General features: G+C 41.0%; 1 long non-coding RNA gene across 1 annotated transcript; it reads left to right on the top strand.

Moving 5' to 3' along the window:
* The first annotated feature begins 18,826 nt into the window (after positions 1-18,826).
* On the top strand, positions 18,827-22,982 carry LOC144824952 (uncharacterized). Its single transcript, XR_013609203.1, has 4 exons — positions 18,827-19,135; positions 19,691-20,578; positions 21,134-22,021; positions 22,577-22,982. It is a non-coding gene; the product is annotated as an uncharacterized LOC144824952 (long non-coding RNA).
* The last annotated feature ends 4,977 nt before the right edge of the window (positions 22,983-27,959 follow it).

The following is a 27,959-nucleotide window of genomic DNA, read 5'->3' on the forward strand; positions in this document are numbered from 1 at the left end:
TAAGAAAGGAGGAGAACCATTTAGGACTGTGTTTTCGATGCCCGCTCTTTATCGAAGGACATTAAGTAGGAGGGTGTGATCAACTGTGTCGAACGCAGCCGAGAGGTCAAGGAGAATGAGAAGGCTACATTTGTTGGAGTCGAGTGACATGTGCAAATCATCAAGGACATTTAGGATAGCGGTTTCCGTACTGCAGCCCTTTCTGAACCCTGATTGGAGTGGATCCAGTAGGTTAGAATTCTCTAAATGTTGGTTTAATTGTGAGAGCACACATCTTTCCAAAATGTTGGCTAGGAACGGAAGATTTGAGACCGGTCTGAAGTTGTTCATGTCTGTGAGATCAAGGCCGGGTTTTTTGAGCAGAGGTGTGACTTGTCCTAGTTTAAGGCAGTCAGGGATGTGGCCCTCGCTTAAGGAGCTGTTGATGATCTTGCCCCAGATTGGGGCTAAGGTGAGCTTCAGATCCTTGGTCAGTCTCGAAGGAAGTTGATTGAGTGAGTGAGAAGAGGGTTTCGCTGCGTCGATCAGATTGCTTATCATTTCAACCTCAACCGGCTGGAAGGAAGACCAGCAGAAAGATGGGGTTACTGAGGGGAAGTGGATGATTGCAGGACTCGGGTTGAAGGAGCGATTGATTTTGGCGATTTTTTCGTTGAAGAAGCTTGCGAAGTTGTTGCATTGGGTTTTGGAGGCAGCTAAGTTGGCTACCTCGGGAATGGAGGTTTGGTTTCTAATGATGTCGAAGAGTTATTTGGGGAGGTTTATGGCATTGTCTAAAGCAGAACTGAAGAAGGAGGTCTTTTTGCTTTTGATGTGGGTATAGTAAATTTTGCGACCTGCCTTGAGTTGGTCCCGATGAAGTGCGGAGGGATTGTTTCTCCAGGTTCTTTCCAAGGATCTAAGGTGTCTTCTTTCCTCATTAATGTCAGTAGAGAACCATGATCTGGAGGGGATGCTTCTGTTTTTTTTTAGTTTCAGAGGTGCCAGCTGATCTAGGACGCGCTCTAGGTTGGAATGGTAGAGCGAGGAGAGTTCCGAGGTAGAGAGGGGCTCCGACGTGTTTGGGAGGAGAGTGCTGAGTCCTTCCTCAAGCTTGTCTCGGGGAACTCTGGAGGTGTTCCTGACACACTTAGGGGGGGCTTGAGTGGGTGGGAGGGATAGGGCCGGCTGGATGATATGAAATAAAATGATGTGGTGGTCAGACCAGTCCACCGGGATGATGTGATCAATCGAGACTGCATTTTTGTTTGCAATGATGGCATCCAGGGTCGCTCCTCTGTAGTGTGTTTCTTCTGAGCAATGTTGGACCAAATCGTTGTCTTGCAGAAGGGAGTTGAGAGATTGAATCAGCGAGTTATTGTGGTCATTCCATCTTAGGTTGAGGTCGCCCATAATTAAATTGTCATTGCCATTAAGTGCGGATTGGGTGATCAGATCCGACAACTGAGCTTTAAATTCGTTGGAATTGCCTGGGGGATGGTAGAGGAGATGGCACTGATGAGAGCTATGACCATGAGATTTGATGTTGACCGACAGACATTCGAAGGAACTGTGCAGGTAGGAGGGAGCTTCAGAGACGGAGAGGTCGCTTTTGTAGATGATCGCTATGCCACCACCTTTGTGTATGGGCCTGTCTTTGCGTATAATTGAGAAGCCGGGTGGTACCAGCATATCCAAAATGGGGTGGGATAGGGTGTTTAGCCACGTTTCCGTTATGAAGGCTACATCCAGGTCGTGAGAGAGGATGGATTCAGCTATTTCCGTTGCATGTTTGACAGCGGACCGGCTGTTGATAAGCATGCAGTTCAAGGGGGGGGGGTCTTCTTTTGCTTTCAAATTGTCAGGATTGGCTCTGGGAATGGGGGACAGAAATAGAGGGGGTCTAGCAGTGTCATGAGTGATGTCATGAGTGATGTCACTGATCATGTCATGAGTGATGTAATATGTGACGTCATCAGCAGTGCATTGCAGGCGCGCAAGTTATAGTGAGTCCAACTAACTATAACGTGGGAATTTCAATGGTTTTATGTCAGTAAAATTTCCAGCTAACTATAACTGGTGTCAAACCTATGGTTTTTTCAGTGAATTTAATAGGGTTTTTTAAATGCTAATTCCTAACTATAACTGGTGTGAAACCTATGTTTTTTCAGTGAATATATATATATATATATATATATATATATATATATATATATATATATATATATATATATATATATAAATACTGAAAGAAACATAGGTTTTAGGGGTGTTATAGTTCGATGGACATTTCACTCATACAAAACCATTGAAATTCCTCCGTTATAGTTAGTAATGCTAACTATAACTTGCGCGCCCGCAATCCACTGCTGATGATGTCACATATTACATCATTCATGACATGGTCAGTGACATCACTGATGACATCATTCATGACATCTCAAATGACATCACTGATGACCTCACTGATGACATAATCTAGTGAAAGTGGTTTGGTTCATTATTTAAATATGTATTATATATATAGGAATCTGCATTGAAAAATGAGTGGATATATACATATAAATATCTGGATGGAGGATTTAGTAGCAATGTGATGAACTATTTACTTGACTAATTTATAGTATCTCACTAAATATATTGGATAGTGACTAAACTGTGTGAATATCTGTATCACTTTGTCAGTTGCTGTGTAAACTGCTGCACCAGTTGGTTACTAGCTATGTGAAAGTCTATATTAGTTATTGAATAGTTAACTGAGTATTTGTATGGGAGAATGAATGTGTGTGTGGTTCGCTAGGGTTTGTGTGACTGCCCAAAGATGGGTGAATAGTTGATGCAGTAGGTATATGAGGTTAGGACTGCATGTTGAAACAGTTGTTTGGGTGAGTGAATATCTTTACGGGTGTGGCGATGAGCAAATATATATCTCTCAATGTTACATGTCCAACAAACTAGATAAATAAAAGGCAGTGTATGTGACCGTGATTTTATATAAATAAGTATACATAATACTCATTAATTGCATGAGTGACTGTATAGATAACTGTGTACTTGTAATAGTGATTTCATAACACACTAAGTATGAGTTACTATCTATATGAATAAATGAAGTGCTATTTGTATAAGTGTGTAGCTGAGTAAATGTAAATATGATACATTGTTTGCAAAAGTGAGTAGGATGACTGCATAAGTGAATAGGATGTATGCTGGTGTGTTCTGTCGATAAAGGTGTATAAGTATATTTGATAGTGTTCTATTGATCTTTGTTAGCATGTATGAGTACATGTATAGGTAATTGATTAGATGTGTGTGTAGATCTAGGAATCACTGAGTGGGTTTTTAGATACTTGTATTGCTGTGTCAATGGATTCAAATATGGTACTCTTTATTTTACAGTGAGTGATGAAAGGTTATACTAGTGTATCATGAGGTGTATCAGATTGTCACTTGGATGATGTCATCAGTGATGTCATCATTGATGTCATTTGAGATGTCATCAGTGATGTCACATAGTAAAATAGACTTTGAGGTAGAAACCAACTTATGTAGCAGTTTACACAACAAGAGATACAGTGAAACAGATATTTACACAGTTTAATCACTATCCCATATATTTAGTGAGACCATTTAAATTAGTCACTTAGATAGTCAATCACAGTGCTAGTAAATGCTCCATCCAGACACTTATACATCCACTCATTCCTCAATGCTGACTGCTATATATATTAATACATATTTAAATATCGAACCAAACAACATTCACTGGATGATGTCATCAGTGATGTCATTTGAGATGTCATCAGTGATGTCACTGACCATATCATGAATGATGTAATATGTGACATCATCAGCAGTGGATTGCGGGCGCGTGAGTGATAGTTAGCAGAACTAACTAAAACGGAGGAACTTCAATGGTTTTGTACGAGTGAAATGTCCATCTAACTATAACTCCCCTAAAACCTATGGTTTTTTCAGTGAATTTCTAAGCTTTTATAAATGCTAATTCTTAACTATAACATGTCTGAAAACTATGTTTTTTCTGTGAATTTCAAAGGTTTTGTAAATGACAATTTTTAAATGTATTAATTGTTATATTTTTATACTGATTTACTACACTTTTTTAAACTATTTATTTTTAGATATTTTATTTGTAGTTTATCAAGTAGTACTAGAATAGACACTGAAAGATTTATATATTTGACTATACCAGACTGAAAATCAGTGTCTTTTAATAATCTAGTTAAAGCAGCTGATCACAAAATGGTGTGTACCCAATCTAAGTGTGCAATGCTGTCCACATTATTTATACAAACTTATGGTCAGTATGTCATTTTAATGTTCCAACGATGTAGACCTGATGGAACTAAATTGACAACTTCTATTAAAAATTTTGTGGCTTCTCAGTTATCAATTTCAGGAAGAACCTTTGCAACTGTAGCTATTATTTATCATGTCGGTCCTTGGACAACATCAGGGCATTATACAGCTTATTTAAAATGTCGAAAAGGCTGGACTTACTGTAATGATACTCATTTGACTTTCAAACAACGTTTGCCTTTTGACTTAAAAAATTCTTACCTAGTGTTTTTAGAACCGAAATTTAAGTAAAGGTAATTGGCCTATGAAGACGGGAGCAGTTAATAAAAGTTAGTCTGCTGTTTAAAATTATATTGTGAGTAAAAGTGATCAAGATAATATAAAAATTCTAGTTGTCATATAGGTACTGTAAGTGGATCTCATAGTAAGTGATATCAGTATTATAGGATATGTTGAACATGAGTGAGCCAGAGATGGAAATATGGATATTTAAACATTGTGAAAATGTTGTATGAGCTTTTCTTTCAGAACGTCGGGAAAACGGTAATTTCAGAGTTTGTTTTGAGTAATTTGAAAACATACTGATACATCTGACACTATTTGGCCTTAAGGAAAGGTGAAGGAATGAGCAAAGAGTCATGACTGAACACAAGGAGGAAATGAAAACATTGAAACATATTTCAGATGTTCTTGGAGCTTTTCTTATAGAAAGTCGATGAAATGGAAGTTTTAGAGAACAGCAGAGTATTTTCCAACGAAAATGACCTTCATGATGTACTATTTGGCTTAAAGGAAAAGTAAGTGAATCAAAGATTAGTGTACATATGTGATTTTTAAGTTTATATGTTTTTTTTAAACACAATCTTTTAGATTGTGTTTTTTTTCCCGCTGTCATATGATGAATAGTTTGAACTCACTGCTTTTAGTGAAATTCAATATATTCTGAGAACAGCAAAAATAAACTATCTAACATGTTGTACAAGTTATTCTATAGTTTGTATTGTGTAATTTATATTGTATTCCCATTGTCTCACACTCACTTTCCTTTTTCCACCCTCTTTCAGCTCTCTTTACTCACTCACACTGCCTTTCTCTCACTCTGTTTCACCCCCATTCCTTTACTCTACTTCTTTCACAACTCCTCATTCCCATTTCAACTGTCTGCATCCCCTCTCTCCCTTGCACCACTTTTCAGCTTTCAGTCTCTCTGCTTTACTTCCCTTTTCCGTCTTTTCCTCCTTTGCTCTTTTAGTAATTCCTCTTTACTCACTCACCTCTTTTGTCGCACTCTGTCACTATAACTCACCCACTCTCCCTCACTTATCTTTCTTTGCTCCTTTGTTTTGTCCTCTTCTCTCTGTTTTTTGTTCACTACCTCTATGTCCTCAGTATCTCACTCTCCTTGTGTTATGCTCACTTGTGTTTATCTACCTTCTATCATTTCTCTTACAACAACTTCACTGCTCCTCTCTCATCGTTCTTCACCCCAGTTCTTTTACTCCGGTTCCATTACTACCCCTCATTTCCTATCTTTCAGTGTCCTTCTCTTTACTTTCATCACCGAATCACATTCTCTCAGTACCACTGCTTTAGTCCTCTTCCCCTCTCTTTCCTTCTTTTGCTCCCTTACTCATTTTCCTTTCCTCACTCATTGTACTCCACTTCACTCAGTCCTTCCCTTCGTCCCTCTGTCTACTAACTTCCTCACTCCTTTTCCCTCAATCCTTCTATATTATCCTCACTCCCTTCATCCCTTCACTCTGTGACTCCCTTTCACTCACTCTCAGTCATCTTCCATTCCTCATTCTTGTAAATGCATCCTCAATCAGACTCCTTTCCCTCTCACTCATTCCCCTTTTACTTACTCCTCTTTCCTGATTTAGTTTTGCTAACTCACATTATTTTAGTATCTTACTTACCTTCAGTTCATTTCTCTCTTCTTCTCTTCCTCTCTGTCACTGAATGTATCTGCCTTACTCTTAGTAATTTGCTCTCCTTCTATTTCTTTTTCCCTCTTTTTGTCCTTCTACATTACTTTATTTCCTTTTCTGTGTCCTTCACTCTTACTTTATTTCTTAGTACACTTTTATGATTTTTAACCTCTTGACTTGTCTCTTCTATTTTAAAATATATATTTGACTAATTATAACTTATTTTTGCTTCTCTCTTTCACAGATACAAAGTGTAGTAAAAACATCTAATTAAGTTTACATTAATTATATGGTAAGTGCGACTAAAAAAATTTAGTTTGTCATCACCCTTTGCTTTAACCTCACTACTATTCCCTCACCCCCGTTTCCTTACTCTGCTTACCTCACTTATTCTCATCCTCCATGTTTACTCCTCTTTCCCTTACTCTCCTACCACATTCAACTCCTTTCAGTCCCCCTGCTTTACTTCCCTTACCCTCTTTTCCCTTCCTTCGCTCCCTCATTCATTCCCTTTCCCTTACTCACTTACTCCACTCCTCTCACTCCTTCTCTCAGTCCCTCTGTCCTCACAGTTCCTCACTCCCGTTCCCTCACTCCGTCTCTCTTACCCTTACTGTCTCTGTCCCCTCACTCTGTCACTACTCTTTCATCATGCTCACTCCCTATAACTCACCCACACTCCCTCACTTACCTTTCTTTGCTGCTTCACTCAGTCCCTTTCTGTCACTCCTTCCTTTACTCTCTCTGTCCTTTCTCTCTGTCACTCCCCATGTCTTACCCTTATTCACTTTTACCCACCCTCTTTCACCCCTCTTTACTTACACTCACTGCTCTTTTCTCACCCTCCCTCACCCCTGTTCCTTTACTCCGGTTCCGTCACTACCCCTCATTCCCCATCCTTTACTCTCCTTCCCTTTACTTTCAACACCCACTCACATTCTCCCAGTACCTCTGTTTTAGTCTTCATCCTCTCTCTTCCCTTCTTTTGCTCCCTTATTCATTTTCCTTTTCTCACTTACACCCTCTTACACCTTCTCTCTGTCTTACTATCTATTACACAGTCCCTCTGTATTGCTCCCTCTAGCTCTCTTTCTCTTAACATCACTCTCTCTGTCCCCTTCCCTCATGCTCACTCCTTCATTAGTTTTTTTCTTTTCTTTTGTGTGCGCGCCCCGGTGCGCGTACCGGTACGCGTACCCTGGAGATAAAAGAATGACAGAGTTATTTAAAAATGTAGCATTTTTTTATAAATTGGAGGTAGTTCTAAAAAGAACTGTTTTTTTAATTCTTTTTGTTGTTTTATATTTTTTTATTGTTTTTTTGAACATTTTTTACTTTTTTTGGCCTTTATGAACAATTTTACATTTTTTTGTAATTTTTATGGGGACAAACAAAAAACAGGGAATTGTAAACGGCTCAACTGGAGCAAAAAAAATCAGGAAACAATGAAGGTTTCTTTTCGCAGTTGTGGTTGTCTCCAGCACGGTTGATCAGTTTGATACTTTGCTCTCCATAGCAAATTGTAGTCCCGCAAAATTTACAAAGTATTTTATAATCTCCAAACTGGGGTTGGATATTTGGGACCATCTCCCTTGTCTCTGGACCCGATGGAGTGGGTTGTTTTCTTTTGGAGGTGCTGAGAGAAGATTGGGGAGGGTTTCTTGTCAGTTCTCTGACCTCTGCCGCAGCATAGTTGTTTGGGTGCTTGCGTTGCATATGGCGAATCATTGTATTGTTTCCAAATGAATACTTTTTTGCAGGGTTCCCCCTGGAAAGTACAGTGCCACAGATGAGACATGTGACTTTTGGAGCATTTACTTTCTTTTGTCCCCTTGGGATTTTAAAAAACTCCCACACAAAGTGCTCCTTGGGTTTATAGGGGGTATTATCTTCAGGCAGGAACTGCCTCTCCTCCTCCTCCTCCTCCTCCTCCTCCTCCTCCTCCTCCTCCTCTTCTTCTTCACCACCACTGTGGTGTTGTGGTGGTCCTTGTGGTGGTGGTGGTGGTTGAGATGCTCCTGCTGCTGCTGCTACTGTAGCCATTTCTCACTTACTACAAACAGGTCTTCCTCAGTCAAAGTACAAAGTGAGAATGAGGAAAAAAGGTGGGGGCTTTCATCATTTGGAAAAAAAAACTGTTGTGAACCAATGAAAAGTGTTATTTTCAGGTCACATGACCCGACGCGCTTACGTAGCGCGATCGTATGCGCTCGGGCGCTTCCGGGTGCGCTTACGCCGTGCGTCATAAGACGCATCACGCGGCTACGCGATACGTGACGATGATGTTTTCGTTCACGGCAATAGCGCTAACGGGACGCTTAGGCAAAAAACTAACAAAAAAAAAACATGAACAATATACATAAAAAAATAGTATTACATAAATATACAATATAGGATTCATTATAAAAAATATTATATTTCATAGCTATAGAAATTTGCTATTAAAAAACATTTGAAATTCACTGAAAAAAACATAGGTTTGAGGCCCTATATATAGTTAGGAATTAGCATTTACAAAACCTATGAAATTCACTGAAAAAACCATAGGTTTCACACCAGTTATAGTTAGGAATTAACATTTAAAAAACCTATTAAATTCACTGAAAAAACCATAGGTTTGACACCAGTTATAGTTAGCTGGAAATTTTACTGACATAAAACCATTGAAATTCCCACGTTATAGTTAGTTGGACTCACTATAACTTGCGCGCCTGCAATGCACTGCTGATGACGTCACATATTACATCACTCATGACATGGTCAGTGACATCACTCATGACATCACTGATGACACCATCCTTGTGACAGAGTGACAGACCTCCTTTCAGTGTAATGTAACCCTTGAAACACATATTCAAAAATAGAAACTAACATTTTCAAAAAAATGGAGATACCCATACCAGTTACAACAACCAATTCAGTAATTCCACCATCTATATACACATCCACTCATTCACCAACAGTTCTATATAGTCACTCATACCTATACTCACTCATCATATGTAGTGATACACCTATACATCCTGTTACACACCGACAGTCATCCAAAAGTTACTCACACACATAATCACACATGCAAATAAACTATTGAACATCCATTTATTTGCATATACAGCTATACACACACTACCACCTTACTTCTAGGGAAACTTACACATACTTACCCTCTTAAACAATCACTTATAGAAACACATACTTATTTAAACAGGAACTCTTACAATCTCTCACTCTCACATATACTCACTTATATACATCAATACTCACATATACTAGATTAAAAAATATGTAGTTACTGATAAAGACACTAGTGAGACAGTCATTCACTCACTAACACACACATATACACACTCATCCACCCATACAGTCCTGCACATATGCTGTCTTCAAAACACATACAAACAGTGAGTCAGTCATTGATGCATCTATGTGCTAAGTAATACCCCCACCAAACCATACAGACACTCATACTGATACTAAAAAAAACATAACCCATATACACACATATGTAGCTACTCACCAACCCATGCAGCCACTTATACACAAAGTGAAACACTGATACATATATTTAAATATTTAAATATTACTCGCTAATATATGTATTCACTAAGATACACTTAATAATCCAGTTAACCAATCCATTTTTTTTTAAAAAAGCATCCGTGTAGACACTTATTTAAACATTTATTCTTCCATCGACCTTTACATATACATATATAAAACATATTTATTTTTCAGAAAGACACACATTCACTGGATGGTGTCATCAGTGATGTCATTTTATTTATTTATTTATTTATTGAAGTTTTGTATAGCGCCAGCTGGACCCGGTGGGTATCAGAGCGCTTCACAGCAAATGGAGAAATGCAACAAAGACAATAAGCATAGTAAACAAGAATCGGACATCATAGGAGGAGAATAGAGACTGTACACCAACATCTAGAGCGCAATAAGAGACGGAGTTCAGGGGCGAATCAGTTAGTTCTGAGTTCCGCAAAAGGATATCTGATTTCTGCTGTTGGGCGATGGGGTTCTCGCTAAGCACCGGAGCGTTCAAGGAAGAGGGCTTTGAGTAGCGCTTTGAATAGTGGGAAGGAGGCGGTCGTTCTGATATGTGGGGGGGGTGGAGTTCCAAATCCTGGGCGCGTTCCCCGCAAAGGATTTATTTGAGGTCCTGCATTTCTGTGATTTCAGCGGGATGAGTAGGAGTGTTTCGGAGCTTCTGAGGTTCCTGGATTGACCAGCCCTTTTGAGTTTTGAGGCCAGGTATTCTGGTTTGCCTGTATGCAGGGCTTTATGTGTTAGGCAGGCTGTGCGGAAGTTGGCTCGTTGGTCAATCGGGAACCATTTCAGTTCTTTGAGTGCCGGCGAGATGTGGTCAAATTTCTTTGTTCCTGTGATCATTCTTGCGGCTGCGTTGAGGGTGGAGTTGAGGGGTCCCAGGTGTGACTTGGGTGTTCCAGTCAGTACAGCAATGCCATAGTCAATTCTAGAGAGCACAAGTGCCTGGGTGGCATGTTTCAGATCTTTGGGTGGGAGGAAGGGTTTAATTTTGTAGAGAAGTTTCAGGTTCATGAACGCGCTTTTGGCGGTTTTAGAGATGTGCTTCTTCATGTCCAGTTTGGGGTGGAGAGTGATTCCTAGGGATTTTGCTGAGTCCGTTGGAGTAAGAGAGACATTGAGGGCATTTAAGGCTTTGAGCCATTCCACTATTTGTGGGTTTTCATCTTTGTTCGAGATTAGGAGAATTTCAGTTTTCTCTTCGTTCAGTTTGAGGTGGTTGGCTGAGAGCCAGGGTCTAACCTCTATGAGTGTAGCATTAAGTCTGTGAATGTCAGCGATCGAAGAAGTTTCCAAGTAGAGTGTCATCCGCGTAAAGGTGGAAGGGGATGTTGGAGTTCCTTAGGAGTGAGGTGAGGGGTTTCATGTAGATGTTGAAGAGTTGCGGGGAGAGTACTGATCCTTGAGGAACACCTCTGTTGATGGGGAGGGGGTCTGACTCGAAGCTGTTGATCTTTATTCTTTGAGAGCGGTTGTTAAGAAAGGAGGAGAACCATTTAGGACTGTGTTTTCGATGCCCGCTCTTTATCGAAGGACATTAAGTAGGAGGGTGTGATCAACTGTGTCGAACGCAGCCGAGAGGTCAAGGAGAATGAGAAGGCTACATTTGTTGGAGTCGAGTGACATGTGCAAATCATCAAGGACATTTAGGATAGCGGTTTCCGTACTGCAGCCCTTTCTGAACCCTGATTGGAGTGGATCCAGTAGGTTAGAATTCTCTAAATGTTGGTTTAATTGTGAGAGCACACATCTTTCCAAAATGTTGGCTAGGAACGGAAGATTTGAGACCGGTCTGAAGTTGTTCATGTCTGTGAGATCAAGGCCGGGTTTTTTGAGCAGAGGTGTGACTTGTCCTAGTTTAAGGCAGTCAGGGATGTGGCCCTCGCTTAAGGAGCTGTTGATGATCTTGCCCCAGATTGGGGCTAAGGTGAGCTTCAGATCCTTGGTCAGTCTCGAAGGAAGTTGATTGAGTGAGTGAGAAGAGGGTTTCGCTGCGTCGATCAGATTGCTTATCATTTCAACCTCAACCGGCTGGAAGGAAGACCAGCAGAAAGATGGGGTTACTGAGGGGAAGTGGATGATTGCAGGACTCGGGTTGAAGGAGCGATCGATTTTGGCGATTTTTTCGTTGAAGAAGCTTGCGAAGTTGTTGCATTGGGTTTTGGAGGCAGCTAAGTTGGCTACCTCGGGAATGGAGGTTTGGTTTCTAATGATGTCGAAGAGTTATTTGGGGAGGTTTATGGCATTGTCTAAAGCAGAACTGAAGAAGGAGGTCTTTTTGCTTTTGATGTGGGTATAGTAAATTTTGCGACCTGCCTTGAGTTGGTCCCGATGAAGTGCGGAGGGATTGTTTCTCCAGGTTCTTTCCAAGGATCTAAGGTGTCTTCTTTCCTCATTAATGTCAGTAGAGAACCATGATCTGGAGGGGATGCTTCTGTTTTTTTTTAGTTTCAGAGGTGCCAGCTGATCTAGGACGCGCTCTAGGTTGGAATGGTAGAGCGAGGAGAGTTCCGAGGTAGAGAGGGGCTCCGACGTGTTTGGGAGGAGAGTGCTGAGTCCTTCCTCAAGCTTGTCTCGGGGAACTCTGGAGGTGTTCCTGACACACTTAGGGGGGGCTTGAGTGGGTGGGAGGGATAGGGCCGGCTGGATGATATGAAATAAAATGATGTGGTGGTCAGACCAGTCCACCGGGATGATGTGATCAATCGAGACTGCATTTTTGTTCGCAATGATGGCATCCAGGGTCGCTCCTCTGTAGTGTGTTTCTTCTGAGCAATGTTGGACCAAATCGTTGTCTTGCAGAAGGGAGTTGAGAGATTGAATCAGCGAGTTATTGTGGTCATTCCATCTTAGGTTGAGGTCGCCCATAATTAAATTGTCATTGCCATTAAGTGCGGATTGGGTGATCAGATCCGACAACTGAGCTTTAAATTCGTTGGAATTGCCTGGGGGATGGTAGAGGAGATGGCACTGATGAGAGCTATGACCATGAGATTTGATGTTGACCGACAGACATTCGAAGGAACTGTGCAGGTAGGAGGGAGCTTCAGAGACGGAGAGGTCGCTTTTGTAGATGATCGCTATGCCACCACCTTTGTGTATGGGCCTGTCTTTGCGGATAATTGAGAAGCCGGGTGGTACCAGCATATCCAAAATGGGGTGGGATAGGGTGTTTAGCCACGTTTCCGTTATGAAGGCTACATCCAGGTCGTGAGAGAGGATGGATTCAGCTATTTCCGTTGCATGTTTGACAGCGGACCGGCTGTTGATAAGCATGCAGTTCAAGGGGGGGGGGTCTTCTTTTGCTTTCAAATTGTCAGGATTGGCTCTGGGAATGGGGGACAGAAATAGAGGGGGTCTAGCAGTGTCATGAGTGATGTCATGAGTGATGTCACTGATCATGTCATGAGTGATGTAATATGTGACGTCATCAGCAGTGCATTGCAGGCGCGCAAGTTATAGTGAGTCCAACTAACTATAACGTGGGAATTTCAATGGTTTTATGTCAGTAAAATTTCCAGCTAACTATAACTGGTGTCAAACCTATGGTTTTTTCAGTGAATTTAATAGGGTTTTTTAAATGCTAATTCCTAACTATAACTGGTGTGAAACCTATGTTTTTTCAGTGAATATATATATATAATATATATATATATATATATATATATATATATATATATATATATATATATATAATACTGAAAGAAACATAGGTTTTAGGGGTGTTATAGTTCGATGGACATTTCACTCATACAAAACCATTGAAATTCCTCCGTTATAGTTAGTAATGCTAACTATAACTTGCGCGCCCGCAATCCACTGCTGATGATGTCACATATTACATCATTCATGACATGGTCAGTGACATCACTGATGACATCATTCATGACATCTCAAATGACATCACTGATGACCTCACTGATGACATAATCTAGTGAAAGTGGTTTGGTTCATTATTTAAATATGTATTATATATATAGGAATCTGCATTGAAAAATGAGTGGATATATACATATAAATATCTGGATGGAGGATTTAGTAGCAATGTGATGAACTATTTACTTGACTATTTTATAGTATCTCACTAAATATATTGGATAGTGACTAAACTGTGTGAATATCTGTATCACTTTGTCAGTTGCTGTGTAAACTGCTGCACCAGTTGGTTACTAGCTATGTGAAAGTCTATATTAGTTATTGAATAGTTAACTGAGTATTTGTATGGGAGAATGAATGTGTGTGTGGTTCGCTAGGGTTTGTGTGACTGCCCAAAGATGGGTGAATAGTTGATGCAGTAGGTATATGAGGTTAGGACTGCATGTTGAAACAGTTGTTTGGGTGAGTGAATATCTTTACGGGTGTGGCGATGAGCAAATATATATCTCTCAATGTTACATGTCCAACAAACTAGATAAATAAAAGGCAGTGTATGTGACCGTGATTTTATATAAATAAGTATACATAATACTCATTAATTGCATGAGTGACTGTATAGATAACTGTGTACTTGTAATAGTGATTTCATAACACACTAAGTATGAGTTACTATCTATATGAATAAATGAAGTGCTATTTGTATAAGTGTGTAGCTGAGTAAATGTAAATATGATACATTGTTTGCAAAAGTGAGTAGGATGACTGCATAAGTGAATAGGATGTATGCTGGTGTGTTCTGTCGATAAAGGTGTATAAGTATATTTGATAGTGTTCTATTGATCTTTGTTAGCATGTATGAGTACATGTATAGGTAATTGATTAGATGTGTGTGTAGATCTAGGAATCACTGAGTGGGTTTTTAGATACTTGTATTGCTGTGTCAATGGATTCAAATATGGTACTCTTTATTTTACAGTGAGTGATGAAAGGTTATACTAGTGTATCATGAGGTGTATCAGATTGTCACTTGGATGATGTCATCAGTGATGTCATCATTGATGTCATTTGAGATGTCATCAGTGATGTCACATAGTAAAATAGACTTTGAGGTAGAAACCAACTTATGTAGCAGTTTACACAACAAGAGATACAGTGAAACAGATATTTACACAGTTTAATCACTATCCCATATATTTAGTGAGACCATTTAAATTAGTCACTTAGATAGTCAATCACAGTGCTAGTAAATGCTCCATCCAGACACTTATACATCCACTCATTCCTCAATGCTGACTGCTATATATATTAATACATATTTAAATATCGAACCAAACAACATTCACTGGATGATGTCATCAGTGATGTCATTTGAGATGTCATCAGTGATGTCACTGACCATATCATGAATGATGTAATATGTGACATCATCAGCAGTGGATTGCGGGCGCGTGAGTGATAGTTAGCAGAACTAACTAAAACGGAGGAACTTCAATGGTTTTGTACGAGTGAAATGTCCATCTAACTATAACTCCCCTAAAACCTATGGTTTTTTCAGTGAATTTCTAAGCTTTTATAAATGCTAATTCTTAACTATAACATGTCTGAAAACTATGTTTTTTCTGTGAATTTCAAAGGTTTTGTAAATGACAATTTTTAAATGTATTAATTGTTATATTTTTATACTGATTTACTACACTTTTTTAAACTATTTATTTTTAGATATTTTATTTTTTAAATTACATTATTTTTACATTATACATTACATTACAAAATATACTTTCTCAGAATGAATTCGTTTAGTTTAAATACTTTGCAAATAGGCAATAGACTTTTAAGTACAGTAGTTACAGTTGTTGCAATGGGTTACACAATTTCAAACACAATGCAACATTGAGCTCAAAGGGAATTTATAGTTAAATGCAATTAGTTACTTTACTTATTACTTTTCTAACCACAGGACTGTATCCTACATTCATTCCTGGGACATCTCCTGTAAACAGTTGAGTAAAATCGTTTGGGTCACAGTAGTGAGTTTTAAGGAATATTATTGTATTTTAAAAGTTGACAGAAACTTTTTTACATAGAATCACCAATGTTATCCTATGGGGGGAAATTCACTTAGCAAGTAAGTAGTGTTATCATTACTTTTTCTTACTCAGTGGTGAATCCTGGTTCTAGCACTGGTGCATCTCCTGTAAACAGTTAAAAAAATACGTTAAAGTTATACAGACGATTTTTTAAGGAATATTTGTAGTTTGAGAAAATCGACGCTTAGAAACTTTTCTTGTGAAAACCAGACAATGGATTACTATGGAAAGAAATATGAGTTACTGGTAAGTATGCTTTGAATTACTTTTCAGGGGGACCATTTCTGAACCGCCGCCACCACCGAGAGTCATATTTACTCACCTCCTGAACTGCCAGAGGAAGGCAGAGGCCATTGCCCACGCCGCCGCCACCGCCAAGAGTCAAGGGACAGCTGACTCCGCGCCGCCGCTCCGGGAGACTCCAAATCCCGGCGGGCACCGCGGCGGCGCGTCTGAGTGACGCGGCAGCGCAGAGGGAGCGCTATCAGAGGCGCACAAAAGGAGGAGCACCCCGGCAGAGCGGGGGGACCATTTCTGAACCGCCGCCACCGCCGAGAGTCATATTTACTCACCTCCTGAACTGCCAGAGGAAGGCAGAGGCCATTGCCCACGCCGCCGCCACCGCCAAGAGTCAAGGGACAGCTGACTCCGCGCCGCCGCTCCGGGAGACTCCAAATCCCGGCGGGCACCGCGGCGGCGCGTCTGAGTGACGCGGCAGCGCAGAGGGAGCGCTATCAGAGGCGCACAAAAGGAGGAGCACCCCGGCAGAGCGGGGGGACCATTTCTGAACCGCCGCCACCGCCGAGAGTCATATTTACTCACCTCCTGAACTGCCAGAGGAAGGCAGAGGCCATTGCCCACGCCGCCGCCACCGCCAAGAGTCAAGGGACAGCTGACTCCGCGCCGCCGCTCCGGGAGACTCCAAATCCCGGCGGGCACCGCGGCGGCGTGTCTGAGTGACGCGGCAGCGCAGAGGGAGCGCTATCAGAGGCGCACAAAAGGAGGAGCACCCCGGCAGAGCGGGGGGACCATTTCTGAACCGCCGCCACCGCCGAGAGTCATATTTACTCACCTCCTGAACTGCCAGAGGAAGGCAGAGGCCATTGCCCACGCCGCCGCCACCGCCAAGAGTCAAGGGACAGCTGACTCCGCGCCGCCGCTCCGGGAGACTCCAAATCCCGGCGGGCACCGCGGCGGCGCGTCTGAGTGACGCGGCAGCGCAGAGGGAGCGCTATCAGAGGCGCACAAAAGGAGGAGCACCCCCGCGTCGCGGGACGCGAGCGGGACGCCCGGGGCTAAGCCCGGGCAAAGGGCGGGCCCTCTGAGGCCCTCAGAGGTCAACAGTGGTCGGGCGGGCCACCCCACCAACATTTTCAATAAGGTTAGTTACCTAATAAGCTGTCCATAATGGCTAATTGCACCGCCACAAGTGATAATGTTGATATCCTGACTCAGGACGCAGAGTCCCCTGTAATACTGCTAACATCGTTTGAGACATTAATAGATACTGCGTTCAACGAGATAGTTGAGACTGAAAGGAGATTTTCAATGGGCCCGACGAGTATTAATTTATTACATGCCACTGCCAGTCTCAATGGTAATGGCAATACCCATATAACTCCTGAAATAATTGTTGTAAAATCCTCACATCCCGATACAGAAGTACCAATTGTCCTAGACGATGATGACACTGTAACATATATAGCATCAGAAGTGACCCCTGGCCATGCCTCAGTAAAAACACCATGGTAAATACAAATGGGACACATTCATGCCCCAGCCAAATGCACAGCTTAGTGCCGTCCTTGCGACATTCAAAACTCTGTCAGTTATCTCCAAATTTTCATTTTCAAACCTTTTCATTTTCTCATCTTTTTTCAAGTTTCCTCAATCTCTTATGATAGAATCCACGTGGGGAATGTATGCCTATTTTCAATTTTCTTATATTTACTCTGTGCCCCTCCGGACCTCTTGAATAAATACGATTAATGCCAGGCTCATCTCAGGCAGTGTTTAATCCATAAAAACCCAATGCATTTCGGGCGACGCAGCGCCCTTCTTCGGGGGTCACTAGAAATAATAGAACATGTGCCAATTATTCATCCATTATCAAATGTACATTTAAAACAAGGCAAATGTAAACTACACGCAGGTTATTATCAAAGTATTGATTATGTACCCAGCTGCCACCTCTATATAGCGGTTCATGTTAATCCTTTATCATTCTTATAGGTAGTGGTTGATTAAGTCCGTGAGTTTTCTCCCCCCACAGTGTTCTACCCTCACTAATCAGCAGTTTGTATTCATATCACTCCGTTACCCAAAACTGTCTTCTCCCGCTTTTTTCTACAGCCCTTGTTCATATCTAAACATTTAAATCACCGCTTTTATGTAAAGTCAAACAAACCCTCCAACACGTGATTTTACAAAATATGTGTTAAACATCATCCCAGTTTCTCACTAATGCTCAAACATGCACGTTCCTGTGGTGCGCACTTTCGCTACCTTTACTGCGGTTGACCTTCAAGCACTGTCTCTCCTGTGCGCTCATATTCCCAGTCTAAACATTATTTCCGTGTCCTCTGCTAAATATCACGTTTCCCAAAATTCCCTGAATTCACATACCTGCCGTCTGAGTTGTAAAATCCTCTCTTCTAAACGAACGGTTGCAACATAACACTAAACTGTATCACCTGCCTGTTTTCAACCAACGAACCCGCCCTCCTCAGTCCCTATTGGCCCAATATCCTCTTTCTCAGGATTGGTGATGAAATAACTTTAACCTCCTTGCTGTGTACTTAAACCAAAAGACAATAAACTATATTCCCCATAATGCAATTTCCCTGCTATGTCCGTTTCTTATTCTACTTTGCTCATTGCCTAAATGTTATTAAAGCGAAACACTTCTACGTCCATTGAAATAATTTTCTTCGGCGCTCCATGTTTCAAAAGCTCGAGATGAGCCCTGATGTTCCACCAAATCACGTGGGTTCTCTACTCCGTTTTTTCTTTAGTTAATGCTTTATCTTAGATGGGTGCATCAGGGCTCATCTCGAGCTTTTGAAACATGGAGCGCCGAAGAAAATTATTTCAATGGACGTAGAAGTGTTTCGCTTTAATAACATTTAGGCAATGAGCAAAGTAGAATAAGAAACGGACATAGCAGGGAAATTGCATTATGGGGAATATAGTTTATTGTCTTTTGGTTTAAGTACACAGCAAGGAGGTTAAAGTTATTTCATCACCAATCCTGAGAAAGAGGATATTGGGCCAATAGGGACTGAGGAGGGCGGGTTCGTTGGTTGAAAACAGGCAGGTGATACAGTTTAGTGTTATGTTGCAACCGTTCGTTTAGAAGAGAGGATTTTACAACTCAGACGGCAGGTATGTGAATTCAGGGAATTTTGGGAAACGTGATATTTAGCAGAGGACACGGAAATAATGTTTAGACTGGGAATATGAGCGCACAGGAGAGACAGTGCTTGAAGGTCAACCGCAGTAAAGGTAGCGAAAGTGCGCACCACAGGAACGTGCATGTTTGAGCATTAGTGAGAAACTGGGATGATGTTTAACACATATTTTGTAAAATCACGTGTTGGAGGGTTTGTTTGACTTTACATAAAAGCGGTGATTTAAATGTTTAGATATGAACAAGGGCTGTAGAAAAAAGCGGGAGAAGACAGTTTTGGGTAACGGAGTGATATGAATACAAACTGCTGATTAGTGAGGGTAGAACACTGTGGGGGGAGAAAACTCACGGACTTAATCAACCACTACCTATAAGAATGATAAAGGATTAACATGAACCGCTATATAGAGGTGGCAGCTGGGTACATAATCAATACTTTGATAATAACCTGCGTGTAGTTTACATTTGCCTTGTTTTAAATGTACATTTGATAATGGATGAATAATTGGCACATGTTCTATTATTTCTAGTGACCCCCGAAGAAGGGCGCTGCGTCGCCCGAAATGCATTGGGTTTTTATGGATTAAACACTGCCTGAGATGAGCCTGGCATTAATCGTATTTATTCAAGAGGTCCGGAGGGGCACAGAGTAAATATAAGAAAATTGAAAATAGGCATACATTCCCCACGTGGATTCTATCATAAGAGATTGAGGAAACTTGAAAAAAGATGAGAAAATGAAAAGGTTTGAAAATGAAAATTTGGAGATAACTGACAGAGTTTTGAATGTCGCAAGGACGGCACTAAGCTGTGCATTTGGCTGGGGCATGAATGTGTCCCATTTGTATTTACCATGGTCGTACCTGGTGGCATTTGGGCATGCCACATTACCAATCTGCACGCTAACATGAATAAAACAGAGAAAGTTGGATGAAACATTGAAAGAATTTGGTGTGCATCCCTCATCTTCATTGAACTGTCGTAACTATGCCCACCCAGGGACTGCACCCATCTAAGATAAAGCATTAACTAAAGAAAAAACGGAGTAGAGAACCCACGTGATTTGGTGGAACATCAGGGCTCATCTCGAGCTTTTGAAACATGGAGCGCCGAAGAAAATTATTTCAATGGACGTAGAAGTGTTTCGCTTTAATAACATTTAGGCAATGAGCAAAGTAGAATAAGAAACGGACATAGCAGGGAAATTGCATTATGGGGAATATAGTTTATTGTCTTTTGGTTTAAGTACACAGCAAGGAGGTTAAAGTTATTTCATCACCAATCCTGAGAAAGAGGATATTGGGCCAATAGGGACTGAGGAGGGCGGGTTCGTTGGTTGAAAACAGGCAGGTGATACAGTTTAGTGTTATGTTGCAACCGTTCGTTTAGAAGAGAGGATTTTACAACTCAGACGGCAGGTATGTGAATTCAGGGAATTTTGGGAAACGTGATATTTAGCAGAGGACACGGAAATAATGTTTAGACTGGGAATATGAGCGCACAGGAGAGACAGTGCTTGAAGGTCAACCGCAGTAAAGGTAGCGAAAGTGCGCACCACAGGAACGTGCATGTTTGAGCATTAGTGAGAAACTGGGATGATGTTTAACACATATTTTGTAAAATCACGTGTTGGAGGGTTTGTTTGACTTTACATAAAAGCGGTGATTTAAATGTTTAGATATGAACAAGGGCTGTAGAAAAAAGCGGGAGAAGACAGTTTTGGGTAACGGAGTGATATGAATACAAACTGCTGATTAGTGAGGGTAGAACACTGTGGGGGGAGAAAACTCACGGACTTAATCAACCACTACCTATAAGAATGATAAAGGATTAACATGAACCGCTATATAGAGGTGGCAGCTGGGTACATAATCAATACTTTGATAATAACCTGCGTGTAGTTTACATTTGCCTTGTTTTAAATGTACATTTGATAATGGATGAATAATTGGCACATGTTCTATTATTTCTAGTGACCCCCGAAGAAGGGCGCTGCGTCGCCCGAAATGCATTGGGTTTTTATGGATTAAACACTGCCTGAGATGAGCCTGGCATTAATCGTATTTATTCAAGAGGTCCGGAGGGGCACAGAGTAAATATAAGAAAATTGAAAATAGGCATACATTCCCCACGTGGATTCTATCATAAGAGATTGAGGAAACTTGAAAAAAGATGAGAAAATGAAAAGGTTTGAAAATGAAAATTTGGAGATAACTGACAGAGTTTTGAATGTCGCAAGGACGGCACTAAGCTGTGCATTTGGCTGGGGCATGAATGTGTCCCATTTGTATTTACCATGGTCGTACCTGGTGGCATTTGGGCATGCCACATTACCAATCTGCACGCTAACATGAATAAAACAGAGAAAGTTGGATGAAACATTGAAAGAATTTGGTGTGCATCCCTCATCTTCATTGAACTGTCGTAACTATGCCCACCCAGGGACTGCACCCATCTAAGATAAAGCATTAACTAAAGAAAAAACGGAGTAGAGAACCCACGTGATTTGGTGGAACATCAGGGCTCATCTCGAGCTTTTGAAACATGGAGCGCCGAAGAAAATTATTTCAATGGACGTAGAAGTGTTTCGCTTTAATAACATTTAGGCAATGAGCAAAGTAGAATAAGAAACGGACATAGCAGGGAAATTGCATTATGGGGAATATAGTTTATTGTCTTTTGGTTTAAGTACACAGCAAGGAGGTTAAAGTTATTTCATCACCAATCCTGAGAAAGAGGATATTGGGCCAATAGGGACTGAGGAGGGCGGGTTCGTTGGTTGAAAACAGGCAGGTGATACAGTTTAGTGTTATGTTGCAACCGTTCGTTTAGAAGAGAGGATTTTACAACTCAGACGGCAGGTATGTGAATTCAGGGAATTTTGGGAAACGTGATATTTAGCAGAGGACACGGAAATAATGTTTAGACTGGGAATATGAGCGCACAGGAGAGACAGTGCTTGAAGGTCAACCGCAGTAAAGGTAGCGAAAGTGCGCACCACAGGAACGTGCATGTTTGAGCATTAGTGAGAAACTGGGATGATGTTTAACACATATTTTGTAAAATCACGTGTTGGAGGGTTTGTTTGACTTTACATAAAAGCGGTGATTTAAATGTTTAGATATGAACAAGGGCTGTAGAAAAAAGCGGGAGAAGACAGTTTTGGGTAACGGAGTGATATGAATACAAACTGCTGATTAGTGAGGGTAGAACACTGTGGGGGGAGAAAACTCACGGACTTAATCAACCACTACCTATAAGAATGATAAAGGATTAACATGAACCGCTATATAGAGGTGGCAGCTGGGTACATAATCAATACTTTGATAATAACCTGCGTGTAGTTTACATTTGCCTTGTTTTAAATGTACATTTGATAATGGATGAATAATTGGCACATGTTCTATTATTTTTAGTGACCCCCGAAGAAGGGCGCTGCGTCGCCCGAAATGCATTGGGTTTTTATGGATTAAACACTGCCTGAGATGAGCCTGGCATTAATCGTATTTATTCAAGAGGTCCGGAGGGGCACAGAGTAAATATAAGAAAATTGAAAATAGGCATACATTCCCCACGTGGATTCTATCATAAGAGATTGAGGAAACTTGAAAAAAGATGAGAAAATGAAAAGGTTTGAAAATGAAAATTTGGAGATAACTGACAGAGTTTTGAATGTCGCAAGGACGGCACTAAGCTGTGCATTTGGCTGGGGCATGAATGTGTCCCATTTGTATTTACCATGGTCGTACCTGGTGGCATTTGGGCATGCCACATTACCAATCTGCACGCTAACATGAATAAAACAGAGAAAGTTGGATGAAACATTGAAAGAATTTGGTGTGCATCCCTCATCTTCATTGAACTGTCGTAACTATGCCCACCCAGGGACTGCACCCATCTAAGATAAAGCATTAACTAAAGAAAAAACGGAGTAGAGAACCCACGTGATTTGGTGGAACATCAGGGCTCATCTCGAGCTTTTGAAACATGGAGCGCCGAAGAAAATTATTTCAATGGACGTAGAAGTGTTTCGCTTTAATAACATTTAGGCAATGAGCAAAGTAGAATAAGAAACGGACATAGCAGGGAAATTGCATTATGGGGAATATAGTTTATTGTCTTTTGGTTTAAGTACACAGCAAGGAGGTTAAAGTTATTTCATCACCAATCCTGAGAAAGAGGATATTGGGCCAATAGGGACTGAGGAGGGCGGGTTCGTTGGTTGAAAACAGGCAGGTGATACAGTTTAGTGTTATGTTGCAACCGTTCGTTTAGAAGAGAGTATTTTACAACTCAGACGGCAGGTATGTGAATTCAGGGAATTTTGGGAAACGTGATATTTAGCAGAGGACACGGAAATAATGTTTAGACTGGGAATATGAGCGCACAGGAGAGACAGTGCTTGAAGGTCAACCGCAGTAAAGGTAGCGAAAGTGCGCACCACAGGAACGTGCATGTTTGAGCATTAGTGAGAAACTGGGATGATGTTTAACACATATTTTGTAAAATCACGTGTTGGAGGGTTTGTTTGACTTTACATAAAAGCGGTGATTTAAATGTTTAGATATGAACAAGGGCTGTAGAAAAAAGCGGGAGAAGACAGTTTTGGGTAACGGAGTGATATGAATACAAACTGCTGATTAGTGAGGGTAGAACACTGTGGGGGGAGAAAACTCACGGACTTAATCAACCACTACCTATAAGAATGATAAAGGATTAACATGAACCGCTATATAGAGGTGGCAGCTGGGTACATAATCAATACTTTGATAATAACCTGCGTGTAGTTTACATTTGCCTTGTTTTAAATGTACATTTGATAATGGATGAATAATTGGCACATGTTCTATTATTTCTAGTGACCCCCGAAGAAGGGCGCTGCGTCGCCCGAAATGCATTGGGTTTTTATGGATTAAACACTGCCTGAGATGAGCCTGGCATTAATCGTATTTATTCAAGAGGTCCGGAGGGGCACAGAGTAAATATAAGAAAATTGAAAATAGGCATACATTCCCCACGTGGATTCTATCATAAGAGATTGAGGAAACTTGAAAAAAGATGAGAAAATGAAAAGGTTTGAAAATGAAAATTTGGAGATAACTGACAGAGTTTTGAATGTCGCAAGGACGGCACTAAGCTGTGCATTTGGCTGGGGCATGAATGTGTCCCATTTGTATTTACCATGGTCGTACCTGGTGGCATTTGGGCATGCCACATTACCAATCTGCACGCTAACATGAATAAAACAGAGAAAGTTGGATGAAACATTGAAAGAATTTGGTGTGCATCCCTCATCTTCATTGAACTGTCAGTAAAAACACCGACAGAGGCTGGAAATAAGGGAACTGATAAAGTTGCAGCCAAGAGAAAGAGGGGCCCTGCAAAAATAACTTACAACAAACGGAAGCAGCCACTAAGGACTGTTAACCAACCTACCCCACAAAGTATGTGGAATAAGGGGAAGAGACAAAAGTTGGTCCAGCATATAGTACCCACACAGGATCAACCGCATCTGGGTGATATGGTCGTTATAAACAACGAGGTGTCAAATAATGTATCTATCTCCTCCCAGACTGAGCCCCTCCACGGAATTGACAAATCCAGTCATTATTCCAAGTCAGAGGGGAACCTTATTGAGACTGTTGTTGATACAATTTTTAAAAATTTGGAAGGTCAAATGATCAAACAATTTAATAATATTTTTAAAAGACTTGACAAATTGGAGAATATAATTAAAAACGAGGATGCTAAGAGAAAAGGTATAGCAAACTTGGACAAAATGAGAGTAGAACGATTGCTAAAAGACCTTGAAACTACTACCCATGTCATTATTTCAGGTGATCACGGCAATACAAGGACAGTGGAACAACAAGCTGTAATTAATCCAATACAGTCAGATACACCAAAGGCATCTAAAAATAAGGGCACCACAGGCAGCAACTCGTCTGCTTGTCAAACCAACACCCCCTTACCCCCATGTAACCCTACACATGGATATGTTGCTTCGACTAAATCCTCTGTTCCCGCTAATGATGTAAGCGGATCATTAACTAATTCTATTCGAAAGAGTAATGTAGCGAAGCAGACCACCTTAGCCCAGAAGGGTCCTGTTAATCACAACCAGCACGACAAAAAGAATATGCATGAGGACAACAGGCCTATCAAACATCAAGGCCCGGCCCTACATCTTCCACCTGAGGCTTGTCCTTATGTTCTAGTTCTGGCTGGAATCCCACCGCTTAAGGAAGGTCAAGGAGAATCATGGGTTCAACTTCACAATAAGTGCATAGATTGGCTAACAAAGCATAAGGGGGTGGGTTATGATATAGCAAAAGAAATTATAACCACAAGGCGAGTAACCTGGGTCGGTCCTCTTTATAAAAACATCAATGGGGACTGCATTGTAATTAACTTTAGAAATCCGGGTACAGCGAAATATCTGCTGAACACTAATCCTGGCCGTTATGGACCTTCTACTGTGGTGACCCCACTTCCCTTAAAATATTTCTACCGTCCTCCCAACAAGGTGATGCAACCGCCACCAGTTTTTCCGTTACAGAATAGGTTTGGAATATTCCAGGATCTGGACTCTTTGGACTGACTGCCCACTGAAATCACTAAACCACTTCTTGTGTGTTCTGAGGCAGCACAGTCAGAGGAACCACCCCTAGAGGGGACCCTGCCAACATTAGAGATTTCTCCATCTAGTTTACTAAGCATTCAACAAAGCGTTGTTATACCTAAAACTGCCCCAAGCACCAACCAGGGTGCATGTTTGAGGAACAATATAAACAATAATCTAACAATTCTTAGTTGGAACATTGCGGGTTTGAAGTCCAAAATGGGAATTCCTTCATGGAGGGATTGTGTCAATCGTTATGATATAATGATGTTCCAAGAAACTTGGTGTGTTGAGGACCTATTGTTTGAGGGGTATAGTTGCCATAATAGGACTGCTTTGGCCCCTCTGGTTGGTCGCCCAAGTGGTGGATTGTCCATTTGGATAAAAATTACTGCTGAAGTGAAGATTGACGAACTACAAACAAATTGTCCTAGTTTCATGGCACTTTCGTATACTCAGAGGATAAAACTGTGTTTAATCAATTTCTATAACAATGATTTTCTGTCCCAACCTAATCCTAATTTTATTTCTTTATTTAATTTTATTAATGTAATCATGGATGGACAAGTGTATGGAAAATTTGATGGCATATGTTTAGGGGGAGATTTTAACGCACATGTACATTCAAGAAACCCCCCATGTAAAAGAGGTATAGAACTGTTAGATTTTCTCTCTTCTAATGAACTTGTTAATTGCATGGAGCATGCAGGTATGGAAAACCATGCATCCCCATTCCCCACCTTTATTGGTCACGGGGGTGGCACGACGATTGATTATGTTTTTGTTTCCCATGCCATTGCAAAGGCATTAATAAGGGCAGAAGTAGTGTGTGAAATTTACAGCGATCATTACCCAATTGCCATCCATTTATCACTACCGAGGGGTAAGTGTCCAAAACGCGAAATAGGCGCAAGGGGTCTGGAAATCTCGACAGACAAGTTGAGGGTAATCTGGAAGGGTGCAGACAATAAGGGAATCCTGGCTGAAGTATGTAAGAAACATCCATCTTTGATTAAAGATTGTCTTACCACAGAGGACCAAGGGATAAATGTGGTTAAAGCGTTTTCTGAACTCTGCAACATAATTAAAGGTGAAATTTCTAGACCAGCCTCTAGTAAGGCTGAGGAAATGCCTAGGTGGTTCGATGCCCCATGCTCAAAAGCGAATAGGATGCTTAGAGCTGCCCTAAAAGCTGAACCAAGGGACACACTGAGGGTAAGGCTGCTTAGAGCAGAGTATAAGCTCGCTTTACGTACTAGATCAAACGATTTACTGAAAACCCACTGGGATTCCCTGGCACGATCTGCTGACCTAAAAGACACCACTGGATTCTGGAGGGAGGTAAAGGAAATAAGATCTATTGGCTCAAATTTGACGGAAATTAACTGTAACATCACCGGCCCGATCTGGGTTGCGCACTTTGGTAAAATTTACGCAACACCAGACAATACTCCTTTGCTGCTACCCCCTCCACACCCAATGTCTATTTCCACGCTTGAGGTTTTCGATGCAATTTTAGAAAGCGCCGGGAACAAAGCACCCGGATCTGATGGGCTCTCCATAGACCAATTAAAATGTGAACCAGAGTTTTGGGCTCCTTTGCTATGCAATGTTTTCAATAATTTAACTGAAGGAGAGATTCCGGAAACATGGTCACGTAGCATTATTGTTCCCATTTTTAAAAAGGGCGATAGGCTGGATCCTGGGTGTTATCGCCCAATTTCTTTAATAGATAACACCTTAAAAGTCTTGGGACGGATCTTATTTAAAAGGATAAGAACATGGACAGATGAGAATAACATCCTACATCCTAGCCAGTTTGGGTTCCGCAGTAGTGTCGGAACGGTGGAACAATGCTTGAATCTGAATTTGATCATGGGAAAATATAACATTGCAAAGAAATCCCCTTTATATTTTGGTTTTATGGATCTGAGCTCGGCTTTTGATTTTGTTAATCGCTCCCGGCTTTGGTCTACCCTTCTCGAATATGGTTTGGATGACCATCTGGTACATTTTTTAGCTTTTTTACACCGTGATCTTAAAGCTTGTGTACGTGTGAATCAAATGGGTGAAGTTTCCAACGATATTAACATTGGTAGGGGGGTGAGACAAGGGTGTGTGCTGGCCCCTCTCCTTTTTATTTTGTATATTAATAAACTAAGCGGCACTTTGAGCAC

Source organism: Lissotriton helveticus, chromosome 3_1 (assembly GCF_964261635.1).
Source record: "Lissotriton helveticus chromosome 3_1, aLisHel1.1, whole genome shotgun sequence".
Lineage (NCBI taxonomy): Eukaryota > Metazoa > Chordata > Amphibia > Caudata > Salamandridae > Lissotriton > Lissotriton helveticus.